Source organism: Pseudophryne corroboree, chromosome 5 (assembly GCF_028390025.1).
Source record: "Pseudophryne corroboree isolate aPseCor3 chromosome 5, aPseCor3.hap2, whole genome shotgun sequence".
NCBI lineage: Eukaryota > Metazoa > Chordata > Amphibia > Anura > Myobatrachidae > Pseudophryne > Pseudophryne corroboree.
Window position 1 is genome coordinate 633,414,604 of NC_086448.1, and position 15,056 is coordinate 633,429,659.

A 15,056-nucleotide genomic window follows, 5' to 3' on the forward strand; every position below is an offset into this window, starting at 1 on the left:
ACCCTTACAGTGCCCGCTGTGTGTGTATGTGTGGGAGCAATGGCGCGCAGCGTTACCGCTGCGCGTAACCTCAGTGAAGATCTAAAGTCTTCTGCCGCCTTTGAAGTCTTCTTTCTTCTTAATACTCACCCGGCTTCTATCTTCCGGCTCTGTGAGGAGGACGGCGGCGCGGCTCCGGGACGAACGGCGAGGGTGAGACCTGCGTTCCGACCCTCTGGAGCTAATGGTGTCCAGTAGCCTAAGAAGCAGAGCCTATCATTTAAGTAGGTCTGCTTCTCTCCCCTCAGTCCCACGATGCAGGGAGCCTGTTGCCAGCAAAATAAAAAACCTAACAAAAAGTCTTTTTCAGAGAAACTCAGGAGAGCTCCCCTGCAGTGCACCCAGTCTCCTCTGGGCACAGGATCTAACTGAGGTCTGGAGGAGGGGCATAGAGGGAGGAGACAGTGCACACCCATCTAAAGTCTTTAGAGTGCCCATGTCTCCTGCGGAGCCCGTCTATAACCCATGGTCCTTACGGAGTCCCCAGCATCCTCTAGGACGTAAGAGAAAGTGTGGCATGACGGAATGTAGGTCAGTCTGTGAATACAACAACACACCTAGATATGAGGATCACCTAGAGCAAGCAACTGGTATTACACTGTAAGAATGTGAATGCTGCCATACAATATGATTTAAGGAGCATATGCTCACAGAGCCAAATGCTCCTACAGTTCCACAAGTAAACAATTCCTAAATTATTAATGCAAAGCTGTATGAGGACCGCAGATCTCCAGCAGTATTCTGGATTTAGGATTCAAAAATGGGGGGGGGGGGGGGACACGACTTATTTTACTTGCATCAGCAACAAAACAAAGCCTTCTTCAAAACTATTAATATGACTATTGACAAATAGATCACATCACAGATATTTTGCAGTAGAAGCCCATTTTATGTAATGTGTTTTTCTGCTGCTTTGTGTACCTACATACTGAATGGCTTTCAAATATTAATCACAACATACCATTGTTCTGAAGCATGCACTTCAATCAGTGTGATGCACTGTTACATGCTGCCCTCTGCTGGTACTAATTAGATCATCCACACAACATGCCTCTAATAATGAGAAGATTGGAAAAGAGGAACTGAAATAAAATACAGAGCAAACAGCATACACGCTGTATTATATAGGTCATGCTGTTTTATGTCCCTCCCGGTAGTACAAATTCTTAAATCACTTTTCAGCAGTTCATGCGAGATAGATCAAAAATACATGGCAGAGTCCCCTGGCGTGTTATCAAATGTCACGTGTGCATGTCTAAGGGGTCTATTTACTAAGGGTCCATCTTAATAAATCTCAGATCGATTAAAATCGAACTTAATCGATGTTGGGTTTCCAGGGCTAAATCACACATTTACGAACATTTAAAAATATAAAAAATCTTCTGTTAGTACATGCATGTTTTTGCCTTGGAAGCCCAACATCGATTAAGATCGATTTTAATCGATCTGAGATCGATTAAAATCGACCTGAAGTAAATATACCTCTAACTACCCGGAATTCAAATCATCTGCATTTAGTATTAAAAACTGTCAATTTTATTCAGACTCTCAAAATGGAAAATGGAATGAAATAATCCTGCTAAAATGTTACCATTCATCCCTTATAGCAGAAAGCTTATTTCTCTTAAAGAGGACATCAACGGCAGCCGAGTCCAGTGGCCATGCGGGATGCTGGCCGAACTCGGATGTTTTATTAAAGGGCAATCCCTTACAAGGCAAAGTGATTGTCCCTTTAAAAAAACATCTGAGTTCGGCCAGCATCCCGCAACGCCACTAGACTCGGGCGGCATTACATCCCGCCTCAAATCTGGAGAAGTAATCTCTGGAAACACAGCACTACATCTTGCTCTAACCCCATCGGGTTTTCTCACCCTTGAGCGGAGACCATTTGTTGACAATAGCGCTCATCACATTCCAACATCCATATCACTGACCTTATTTTATGCAGCAGCCACATGAATTATACTGTGGGGGGGGGTTTCAGAAGACTTCGTATTTTCAGAAAATACCATGGGCCGGAAGTAATGTCGCCTGAGATCGGCAGCCGTGCGGGATGCTGGCCGAACTCAAGCACCCCAAAGAAACACTTGATGTTCCTTGTTTCGCAAATAATCCGCCTCTTCAAAATAGTAAAAAGCACAACTTGCTGTGTAGGTTTTGACAAAATCTGCACTTTAATTGAAAATGCTTTATTTTTTCTTCAAATTTTCGTTGTTTATTTAAACGCTTCCTGTGAGCAAGAAGAATACGGTAACCAAGTAAGGACTAAAGTTTAAAAAAAAAAGACAACCCACCTAGGGATCATTTTTTTGTTTATTATTTGGGATAAGATGGAAGATAAGAGCTGTAGATCCTCACTCCACCGGAACCCCACCCTTTGGAAAACGTATTTTCTGTATAGTGTTTCAATTATTCTGTGGTGATCACCAGACAATAAGTACTAAAGGGGCATTGTTTGAAAGAGGAGACTCCACTCTTTCAAGACAGGGTGCCCTCATGTGTGTGCAGGGCAGTATGGAGGAGATAAGACACTATGTGCTCTTCGCCCATCTATGGAAAGTTATTTAATTCCATAGCACCAGACAATAGCTGCGAATGGGGACATAAGGTTTGAAAGAGGATATGTTAGTGGCCTCCACATTTACAGGTGTAATTGGTGTGATAGTGAACTTGTGTCCTCCCACCTGTATACTGAAAATATCTATTTTCCACAGCGCAGATTAATATTGGGCCTAATTCACATGTAAACAGAGGTGGCATAGCTGCTGCTTACTTGGAAGCAGCAGCTATGTAGTTATGGTAATGCAGCAGCAGGCGTCTGGTATAAGTAGACGCCTCCTGCATGCATTTGTGATACAGGATGCAGCAGCATATCACCTGCGACACCATAGTTGGGGTCATGGGGTCACGAAAGCCAGCTGCTGCATTTGCTACAAAAGAGGCCAGGAAATCTCTGTCTTCCGACAGAGATCCTGGCCTCTGCACTCGCCCAAAACAGAGGCAACACACCTCCATTTCTTAAGACATAGTAATTCTCCGCCCCCTATTGGTACTTTGTGGCATGAGCAGCAGATCCCTCAGGATCTGAATTAGGCCCATTGTCTGGTGATCATAGCTACTAGTGAGCCACAGAATTTGAAAGCGCTGATTCCCCTCTTTCAAATATGGGTGCACACAAAGTTTCCAGTGTCATTAAGGGGGTGAATATACAGAAGACATACATTTTCCATAACACAGCCTAACATTCGGCCTAATTCATGATTGTACGCAATGTCCGATTATCACACAATGAAGTGATTATCACAGACTGCGCATGTGCTGCGATCACAATGCACATGCGCGTAGTGGCTGCTTGCAATCACGCTCGCAATAAGGATTACATCGCAAATTTATTGTCAGGAAGTGACCGTTTGGAGGTGTCAACTGGCACATCACTGGGAGTGGTTAGCAAAACGCAGGCGTGTCATGGCCGTTTACAGAGCGTGTGTCTGCCATCAGCTATGAAGTCATATGTACTAGAACATGGCAACCCTTAACTCAGATGTTCCTCATTTTTGCGTGTAAGCCCCCAATGTGCATGCAACTGCAAATGAGTTTGCAATTGCTCCGGTGGACATCTTTTTTCATTCCTGGGCGACAGCTTCACTTGCTAACCATTAGCAGTTCCGTATCCTAGAAAATAGCAATTGCATTTGCATACAAACATGAATTAGGCCCATTGTCTGGTGATCAGCAGACAAAATATATAATACTCTAAGTACTAAGGGGACCCCCCTTCTTTCTAAAATGGGTGCTCCTGATTATATGGATGTCCGGTTTGGTGGAGACCTGGCCCCATCCGTGGACTCAATGATTTTTCTGTAATGCAGGGGCTTGTGCCTGGTGATCACAGTGATCACCAGGCAATAATCTGTATGTGTACACATAGTTTGAAGTGTCCTTCCTCCTCCAGCGCTGTTGATTGGTTCCAAATCCTTTTATAAGCCTGTCAGTCCTGCTGTACTCTGCCAGTTATAGTTTTTGCTGTTGTATAAGCTGTTGGTCCATGTCCCAGGTTTCAGAACCTTAGGTCTGTCCTGTGGATACTCTGTCCATCTGACAGTTTCTCTGCCTGTCAGAAGTCTAGCCTTTGCCTTGCCTGAACCCTGTCCTGTTCCTGTGTTTATTAACCTCTTGTTTGCCTCGTCAGTGTTTACATTGTGCTTAGCCTGCAAGATATTTACCAATGCACAGTGCTCTTCTTCCACCTCACAGTGCCTCACCTGCCCTCGCTGAGATTCTGACCCAGTGCAGTGCCAGATCCACAATTGCCCCAACAGTGCCAGATCCACAAATGCCCCCACAGTGCCAGGTATACAAATGCCCCCACAGTGCCAGGTATACAAGTGCCCCCACAGTGCCAGGTATACAAATGCCCCCACAGTGCCAGGTATACAAATGCCCCCACAGTGCTAGGTATACAAATGCCCCCACAGTGCCAGGTATACAAATGCCTCCACAGTGCCAGGTATACAAATGCCCCCACAGTACCAGGTATACAAATGCCCCCACAGTGCCAGATCCACAAATGCCCCCACAGTGCCCCCCCACCCCACTGTGCTGCTCACCGCTGCTGGTGCTCCGTTCGGCGGCGTGTCTTGGGTGTCAGAGGGTCAGGACAGGGAGGAGAGCATGTAGGACCTCAAACCAGCCGCCGGTTCGTGAGCCAATCAGAGCTCACGGATCGGCATCGGCGTCTCCCGATTGGCTGCCGGTCTGCGAGCTCTGATTGGCTCACGAACCGGCGGCTGGTTTGAGATCTTACCTGCCGCCGGACATGTAGCTGCGCTCTCCTCCCTGCCCTGACAGCTGAGACACGCTGCCGCCGGACTGAGCGGTGGCGTGTCTCACTGACACAAGCGGGTGGGCCAGAACAAACAGCTTTGCGGGCCTTATGCAGCCCGCGGTCCGGAGGTTTCCCACCCCTAGTGTAGGGCATGCAATGAACACCCTAAATTACAGCATTGATAAATTAACTTAGAAATGTAGGCAAATGTATAGCCGGTTCAAGTCTAGTCGTTTTTGAAACTTCAACTACAGACATTTCCTCCATTATAGTAGTGTGTTTCTGTTGGATAAAACAACTATCCCCAAAACGTGAAACTGGCTTTTTAATATGCAGTTGTCATTATTAGTATTATCCAAAAAATGTTTATGTGTCAATTATAATTCTTATCTAAAACTATATATGTAACACACAAAGGGACAAATTTACTAAAGCTTCTAAAACAGAGAATTAGTGATGTTACCCATAGCAACTAATTAGATGCTGTCTATTATTTCTCTATTGCCTTTTAAAAAGTGACAGCATCTGATTGATTGCTATGTGCAACATCACCAATTCTTTGTTTTAGAAACTTTAGTAAATTTACCCCATGGAGGCTAGTGACATGGACCCTTCCACGAATAAAATAACAACCCATATTCTTCTCTGAAATTACTTGAAAGTGACAAAAATAATTGGCAGCTATCATTGTTTATTTCAGATTCAAGGGAAATCAAAATTTGTATTTAATTAAATTTGATTCAGCAGAATAATTTTATTCTGCTGAATCAAATTTGACTTCTATACCTGTCAATATGTAGTTTGGCCACCTCTTTCTACGCTAATTACTCCAGCTGTCTCTGGGTTCATGGGTGCCTTCTCCAGACTGCATGTTGCAGCTCTTTCCATAAATATTCAATAGGGTTCAGATCAGAGGTGGGATGTAATGAAGTCCGAGTTCGGTGGCCGTGCGGATGCAAGCCTAACTCAGACTTTTTTTTAAAGGGTCAATCATTTACAAGGCATGGTTTAGCCTTGTTAATGAGTGCCACTTTAAAAAAAAGTCAGAGATCAGCCAGCAACCCGCACGGCCACAAAACTCAGACTTCGTTACGTCCCTCCCCAGGTATTAAAGGCCACTTCAGAATAGTACAATGTTTTGTTCTTATATATTCTTGGGTGCTTTTGGAGGACCCAAAACCTGCGACTAAGACAGAGCTTTTTTGTTTCGCTCCAGAATGCAATGATATTCTTGAGATTTCATTGTGCCCTGCACAGATTCAAGGAACCAAGTGACCAACGCAGCCCCAAAACATAATCAAAACTCCTCCATGCATTCACAGAAGGTATGATGTTAATTTTTTGTCATAGAATAGTAAGATTTTAAACCTACCGGTAAATCTATTTCTCCTAGTCCGTAGAGGATGCTGGGGACTCCGTAAGGACCATGGGGTATAGACAGGCTCCGCAGGAGATAGGGCACCTAAAAAGAACTTTGACTATGGGTGTGCACTGGCTCCTCCCTCTATGCCCCTCCTCCAGACCTCAGTTAGAGAACTGTGCCCAGAGGAGATGGACAATACAAGGCAGGATTTAGCAATCCAAGGGCAAGATTCATACCAGCCCACACCAATCATACCATGTAACCTGGAACATACATAACCAGTTAACAGTATGAACAAAACAACAGTAACGGTCCAAGACCGATGTCAACTGTAACATAACCCTTATGTAAGCAACAACTATATACAAGTCTTGCAGAGTTTCCGCACTGGGACGGGCGCCCAGCATCCTCTACGGACTAGGAGAAATAGATTTACCGGTAGGTTTAAAATCTTATTTTCTCTTACGTCCTAGAGGATGCTGGGGACTCCGTAAGGACCATGGGGTTTATACCAAAGCATCGAATCGGGCGGGAGAGTGCGTATGACTCTGCAGCACCGACTGAGCAAACGCTAGGTCCTCATCAGCCAGGGTATCAAACTTGTAGAATTTAGCAAAAGTGTTTGACCCCGACCAAGTCGCCGCTCGGCAAAGTTGTAAAGCCGAGACGCCTCGGGCAGCCGTCCAAGAAGAGCCCACCTTCCTAGTGGAATGGGCCTTAACCGAATTTGGTACCGGCAATCCAGCCGTAGAGTGAGCCTGCTGAATTGTATTACAGATCCAGCGAGCAATAGTCTGCTTCGAAGCAGGAGCGCCAATCTTATTGGCCGCATACAGGATAAACAGAGCCTCTGTTTTCCTAACTCTAGCCGTCCTGGCTACATACATTTTTAAGGCCCTGACTACGTCCAGGGATCTGGAATCCTCCAGGTCACTTGTAGCCACAGGCACCACAATAGGTTGATTCATATGGAACGAAGAAACCACTTTAGGCAAAAATTGCGGACGTGTCCTCAATTCAGCTCGATCCACATGAAAAATCAAGTAGGGGCTCTTGTGTGACAAAGCCGCCAACTCTGACACTCGCCTTGCTGATGCTAAGGCCAACAACATGACCACCTTCCAGGTAAGAAATTTCAACTCAACCTTGTTAAGCGGTTCAAACCAGTGTGATTTTAGGAACTGCAACACCACGTTCAGGTCCCATGGTGCCACTGGAGGCACAAAAGGGGGCTGGATGTGCAGCACTCCCTTTACAAACGTCTGGACTTCTGGAAGAGAAGCCAATTCCTTCTGAAAGAAAATCGAGAGGGCCGAAATCTGTACCTTAACAGAGCCTAATTTCAGGCCCATATTCACTCCTGTCTGTAGGAAGTGGAGAAGACGACCCAGCTGAAAATCTTCCGTAGGTGCATTCTTGGTCTCACACCAAGACACATACTTTCGCCAGATACGGTGATAATGTTTTATCGTCACCTCCTTCCTAGCCTTTATTAACGTAGGGATGACCTCTTCCGGAATCCCCTTTTTTGCTAGGATTCGGCCTTCAACCGCCATGCCGTCAAACGTAACCGCGGTAAGTCTTGAAATACACAGGGCCCCTGCTGCAACAGGTCTTCCCTCAGAGGAAGAGGCCAGGGGTCTCCTGTGAGCATCTCTTGTAGATCCGAGTACCAAGCCCTTCGAGGCCAGTCTGGGACAACGAGTATCGTCTGTACTCTTCTTCGTCTTATGATCCTCAACACTTTCGTGATGAGAGGAAGAGGAGGAAACACATAGACCGATTTGAACACCCACGGTGTTACCAGAGCGTCCACTGCTATTGTCTGAGGGTCCCGAGACCTGGCGCAGTACCTCTGAAGTTTTTTGTTGAGACGTGACACCATCATGTCAATTTGAGGAGTTCCCCAAAGACGTGTTACATCTGCAAAGACTTCTTGATGAAGTCCCCACTCTCCTGGATGGAGATCGTGTCTGCTGAGGAAGTCTGCTTCCCAGTTGTCCACTCCCGGAATGAAGACAGCTGACAGAGCGCTTACATGATTTTCCGCCCAGCGAAGGATCTTTGTGGCTTCCACCATCGCGACTCTGCTTTTTGTCCCGCCTTGGCGGTTCACATGAGCCACTGCTGTGACATTGTCTGATTGAATCAGAACCGGTAGGTTTCGAAGAAAATTCTCCGCTTGTCGAAGGCCGTTGTAAATGGCCCTGAGTTCCAACACATTGATGTGTAGACAGGACTCCTGGTCTGACCACAGACCATGAAAAAGTTTTCCCCTGTGTGACCGCTCCCCATCCTCGGAGGCTCGCGTCCGTGGTAACCAGGATCCAATCCTGAATTCCGAACCTGCGACCCTCCAGGAGGTGAGCACTTTGCAACCACCACAGGAGGGACACTCTGGTCCCTGGGGACAGAGTTATTTTTCGATGTAAGTGCAGATGGGATCCGGTCCACTTGTCCAGAAGGTCCCATTGAAAAGTCCTTGCATGGAACCTGCCGAAGGGAATGGCCTCGTAGGCCGCCACCATTTTCCCCAGAACTCGAGTGCATTGGTGAACTGACACCCTTTTCGGTTTTAGCAGTTCTCTGACCATGTTCTGGATGTCTTGGGCTTTCTCTATTCGGAGGAAGACCTTCATTTGTTCCGTATCCAGTATCATACCTAGGAACGGCAGTCGAGTTGTCGGAATCAACTGTGACTTTGGTAGATTTAGAATCCAACCGTGTTGCTGGAGCACTCTCAGAGAGAGCGCCACACTGCTCAGCAATTTCTCTCTGGATCTTGCTTTTATCAGGAGATTGTCCAAGTATGGGATAATTGTGACACCATGCTTGCGCAGTACCACCATCATTTCCGCCATTATCTTGGTGAAAATCCTCGGGGCCGTGGAAAGTCCAAACGGCAACGTCTGAAATTGGTAATGACAATCCTGTACAGCGAATCTCAGGTATTCCTGATGGGGGGCATATATGGGGACATGAAGGTACGCATCCTTTATGTCCAGAGACACCATAAACTCCCCCTCCTCCATGTTGGCTATTATCGCTCTGAGTGATTCCATTTTGAATTTGAATCTTTTTATGTACAGGTTTAGGGATTTCAGATTCAAAATCGGTCTGACCGAACCGTCCGGTTTCGGGACCACAAATAGGGTTGAGTAGTAACCTCTTCCCTGCTGGTGCAGGGGAACCTTGATTATCACTTGCTGTATACACAGCGTTTGAATTGCAGCTAACACTACATCCCTTTCCGATGTGGAAGCTGGTAGGGCCGATTTGAAAAATCGGCGCGAGGGCACCTCCTCGAATTCCAGTTTGTAACCCTGGGAAACTATTTCCAGCACCCAGGGATTCAGGTCCGAACTGACCCAGGCCTGACTGAAAAGTCGAAGACGTGCCCCCACCGGTGCGGACTCCCTCAGGGGAGCCCCAGCGTCATGCTGTGGGTTTTGAAGCAGCCGGGGAGGACTTTTGTTCCTGGGCACCTGCCGCAGCAGGTGCTCTCTTGCCTCTGCCCTTACCTCTGGCGAGGAAAGAGGATCCCCGACCTCTTTTAGACTTGTGCGACCGAAAGGACTGCATCTAATAGGGTGTTACTTTCTTTTGCTGTTGGGGAATATATGGTAAAAAATTTGATTTACCTGCTGTAGCTGTGGAAACCAGGTCCGTCAGCCCATCCCCAAACAATACATCCCCCTTATAGGGTAGTACTTCCATATGTTTCTTGGAATCCGCATCACCCGTCAATTGGCGAGTCCATAAGGATCTTCTCGCTGAGATAGCCATGGCATTGGCCCTGGAAGCTAGCAATCCAATGTCCCTTTGAGCATCCCTCATAAATAAGACTGCGTCTTTTATATGGGCTACAGTTAGGAATATAGTGTCCTTATCCATAGTATCAAATTGATCTGTCAGCTCATCTGTCCAAGCTGCAATTGCGCTACACACCCATGCCGACGCAATCGTCGGTCTTAGCACAGCACCCGTATGAGAATAAATACCCTTTAAGGTAGTTTCTTGCCTGCGATCTGCTGGGTCTTTAAGGGCCGCTGTGTCAGGAGACGGTAGCGCCACTTTCTTGGATAAGCGCGTCAGGGCCTTGTCCACAGTGGGGGGTAATTCCCAAATCTCCCTGTCCTGCTTAGGGAAAGGGTATGCCATAAAAATTCTTTTGGGGATCTGCGGTCTCTTATCCGGAGTCTCCCAAGCTTTTCCAAAGAACTCATTTAATTCATGAGATGTGGGAAAATTAATAATCTGTTTCTTTTCCTTAAACGTGTACCCTTGTGTCGGGGACCGAGGGTTCATCCACAATATGCAAGACATCCCTTATTGCCACAATCATACCCTGAATAGTTTTAGTCACCCTAGGGTGCAATTTTACATCGTCATAGTCAACACTGGAATCAGAATCCGTGTCGGTAGTAGTGTCTTGTGTTAAGGGACGCTTTTGAGACCCCGACAGGCCCTGTGAGTCGGTCCAATCTGAGGATTGACCGCCTGATGTCCCCCCTAAACCAGCCTTATCAAGCCTCTTATGTAAAGATGCCACACTTGCATGCAACGTATGCCACATGTCCATCCAATCAGGAGTCGGCACAACCGATGGGGACACACCACTCATTTGCTCCACCTCCTCCTTGGAGAAGCCTTCCGCCTCAGACATGTCGACACACACGTATCGACACCCCACACACACAGGGATTTACCTATAAGGGGACAAAACCCCAACCAGGCCCTTAGGAGAGACAGAGAGATAAAGTATGCCAGCACACACCCAGCGCTTAAAAACACTGGAATATACAACCAGATAGCGCTTTTATATGTTTATAATCGTAATCTCCACTCACTGCGTCGCCAAAGTGCCCCCCTCCTCCTTTTTCCAACCTGTGAAGCTCAGCAGGGGAGAGAACAGGGAGCCATCGTTTTCTCATGCAGCCTCTGTGGAGAAAATGGCGCTGGTTAGTGCTGAGGATCAAGCCCCGCCCACCAGACAGCGGGCTTCGGTCCCTTCATCATATATTACTAAAATGGCGGGGGTCCGTGGATTTACTGTCCCCCAGCCTAATCCACCATATATATGGCCAAAACGAGGTTTATTGCTGCCCAGGGCGCCCCCCCCCCCTGCGCCCTGCACCCTTCAGTGCCTGCATTGTGTGTGTGACAGGGAGCAATGGCGCGCAGCTAAACCGCTGCGCGCTTACCTCATGAAGATCTGATGTCTTCTGCCGCCTGAAGTCTTTTCCTCAATACTCACCCAGCTTCTATCTTCGGCATCTGTGAGGAGGACGGTGGCGGCGTGGCTCCGGGACGAACCCCAGGTGAGACCTGTGTTCCGACTCCCTCTGGAGCTAATGGTGTCCAGTAGCCTAGAAGCAGTGCCCAACTTCACAAGCCAGCTCTGCTTCTCTCTCCTCAGTCCCACGATGCAGGGAGCCTGTTGCCAACAGGACTCCCTGAAAATAAAAAACCTAACAAAATTATTTTTCCACAGAAAACTCTGGAGAGCTCTCTGCAGTGCACCCATTCTCCTCTGGGCACAAGATCTAACTGAGGTCTGGAGGAGGGGCATAGAGGGAGGAGCCAGTGCACACCCATAGTCAAAGTTCTTTTTAGGTGTCCTATCTCCTGCGGAGCCCGTCTATACCCCATGGTCCTTACAGAGTCCCCAGTATCCTCTAGGACGTAAGAGAAACAGAGTTGGGGTGACTTACTGAAACGCTGTTTTGACTTACCTCTCCAAATGACACTGTCCCACTAGCACAGCCCAGGCTGTCTTTATTATGTTGATTTTTTTTCAAAAGTGGAGACCTGGATCTCAAAAAGCGCTGAATGGTGTGATCAGATATGGATGTACCTTGACATTAGAGTTGTAGCTTGTATCTATTTGACAGTTTTCCTTTGCTCTTTTTCTATCATTCTCATTATCCTTCTGTTTAAGCCAATTTTCCTCCTACAGACGCGTTCATTGAGGTTGGCTACAGTCCAATGCACTTTAAGGGGGATATCCAATTATCCCCGGTAAAACATCAGGTCCGAAAAAATGCAGTTTTTCTGACTTTTTTCCGATGTTTCACCGATTTTTTTTTTTTTTTACAGGCTATCCAGATTAATGGCCTGTAAAAAAAAAAAAAAAAAAAAAACCCTTTCTCCCGAAAACACACAGGTTCAGTGAAACCTGTGTGTTTTCGTGTGAAACAGCCTTGTTTTCGGCCGAAAACGGGGCTGTTTCCGGGGATATTGCTTCGCCTGCCAGAGGCAGGTGAAACAAAATCCCTGATAAGCCGCGGCACGCACCGGCTTAATCGGGGCTAATTAGATAGCCCCCGGTGGGACAATTAGCCCCGGTAAATTGCCAGGGCTAATTGGATATCCCCCTAAATGTCTCAATAATATTTGCAACTGTAGTCAAAGGAACAGCAAGATGCCTGGAGATGGTCTTATTGCCTTTAACTTTAATATGATTGTCTATCATTTTCTTTTTGATCTACTCAGATAGCATTCTCTGGTCCATGCTCTGTGTGGTGCACACAGTGATACCATAACTACTTTTCTTCATTCAAATAGTAAGAATGACTGATTGGAAGATTGAAAACATTTGTGATTCTAATTCAAGAAAGCAATTAGTTTGAAAAAAACACTAATCTTTTCTAAGTTGCACCTACAAATCTGTCGAAGACTTTTTTAAATATCTTTGTAAAATAAGCAACAATTTATCTCTTTTAACAGTATATTTTCTTTACTGAAAAGTTGAGTACACACTGATCAATAAGTCCTCCGATCGGATCGGACTAACATATCGGGCTCATCGTCCAGTGTGTACCCATGATTGCGCGCTCCTGTGGGTCGTTTGCTGGGTTGTCCCATCAGCTGTGCAGCCACCTGGCAAACAACCATGTCCAAAGATTTATGGACATACTACTATAAGACTACCACTTAATGTGACTGTACCACCAATACAAGTAATGCTGACGGCAGTATGTACATTATTGTGCATCCAGTTACAGTAAGGTACATCTACTGCTTTGCAGACTTTTACTGGACCGAAATTGCCACCAATTTACTGTATAATGGCTATGTACTTGTTACACTTTCTACTCTACACCTTGCAAACACACACTGCCATCTGTCCTATCAGGGGTGCCATTAGTGGGGGCACTGGGGACAGCCAGGATTGCAATTTCAGGCCCGGACATAGGGGGGCCTGCCTCTGCGGCTGGTGCTGCCTGCCCACTGGTGCTTCCCTGCGCTGACTAACCCTCTCATTGCGTGCCTTTTAGAGTCATTCTGATAGCCTACCACTGTGGCTCTTCAGGGAAGTAGAGGACTCAGGAGGGCAGACACAGCCGTCGCCCCGCACACACAGTCTGACTCACTGAGTCTGGCACTAGTCTGAGCCTCAACGTGGCACTTTCTGGAGTGGAGGAGCCTGCACTGTGGCAGTGAGTGCCTAGAAGGGACTACACTCGAGGAGTCATTCGAGAGCTGATAGCACAGGCAGCTCTGTAATTGTGAGAGAGAGGAGAGGACGGTAACTGTTCCCTTTCTCTGCACTAGCCACCAGCGCCAAGCAGCCACATGGAGAATGCCACAGCAGCCCACCGCAGCCTGAGGCTGAGAGACAGTAAGAGTGATAACTGAAATGGATTGTAAGTGCTGATTTTATGTTTGTGTTTTTTTTCAACAGAGGCCTGTGAACAAGTTTGATTTTTCCTACAGGGTTCTGTGCATGCATTTGTTTTTTTTTTCTACAGAGGCCTGTATACACATTTGTTTTTTTCCTACGGGGGCATATACACGTTTGTTTTTTCCTACAGGAGCCAGTGTACAAGTTTGTTTGTTTTTCCCACGGGGGCATGTGTGCATGTTTGTTTTTCTTCCTATGGGTCCTGTGTGTACATTAGTTTTTTCCTACGGGGGCCTGTGTATGAAATTGTCTTTTGCTCCAGGGGCCGGTGTGCGAGTTTGATTTTTTTACTACGGACTACGGGGGCCTGTGTGTGCATGTTTTTTTTTTTGCTATGGGGGGCTGAGTTTGCGGGGACCCTGCCTACTTTGTCAGTCCCTGGCCCCACAATTTCTGATGGCGGCAGCCCTGTGTCCTATGTCCTCAGGTAACTATAAGACTCTCCCACTACTGTACTTGCAAAACTTTTATTTTTTGCCACTTAGACCCAACCCATCCCACCACATAGAGCAGGGATGGGGAACCTTCGGCCCTCCAGCTGTTGTTGAACTACACATCCCAGCATGCCCTGCAACAGTTTTAGCATGGCCAAATAGCAAAACTGTAGCAAGGCATGCTGGTATGTGTAGTTCAACAACAGCTGGAGGGCCAAAGGTTCCCCATCCCTGACATAGAGTAATGCATTTTTAAATCACCAAGAACAACCACAGTGTGCGATGTGGTGGTTGTCTCATTATCAGACATATGATGCCGAGAGCGAGCATTAAGTGTTGAGCAAGACGGCTGACTGGAGATTGCCTTCCAGCAGCTACCAGTGGGACATGGCCACATCTGATGCAACCATGCCAGCACTGCAAGGACTGTGGAAACCAGGATTTACACCAGGCATGTCAAACTCAAAATCCCATATGGGACGAATAATCAAGGTCTAAGTCTTGTGTGGGCCACAAGAAAAAGAAACGGTCTTATATGCAATTTTGAAAGGTTTGAAAGGGCTGCGGCGGGAGGAGGACATATGGGCTCCAGGTCTCAATATTGGTGTGCAGTGGTGTGCGGCATCTCTTCCCTGCAGCCACCGTGATGTTACTGGTGCAATGCTCCTGCTTAAGGGTTGAGAAGGCGCACGCACCGGAAAGAAGGGG

General features: G+C 46.9%; 1 protein-coding gene across 2 annotated transcripts in view; it reads right to left on the minus strand.

Moving 5' to 3' along the window:
• TMEM241 (transmembrane protein 241) overlaps positions 1-15,056 on the minus strand; it is a 381,772-nt gene that overhangs the window by 264,312 nt on the left and 102,404 nt on the right. The window lies entirely within an intron of this gene.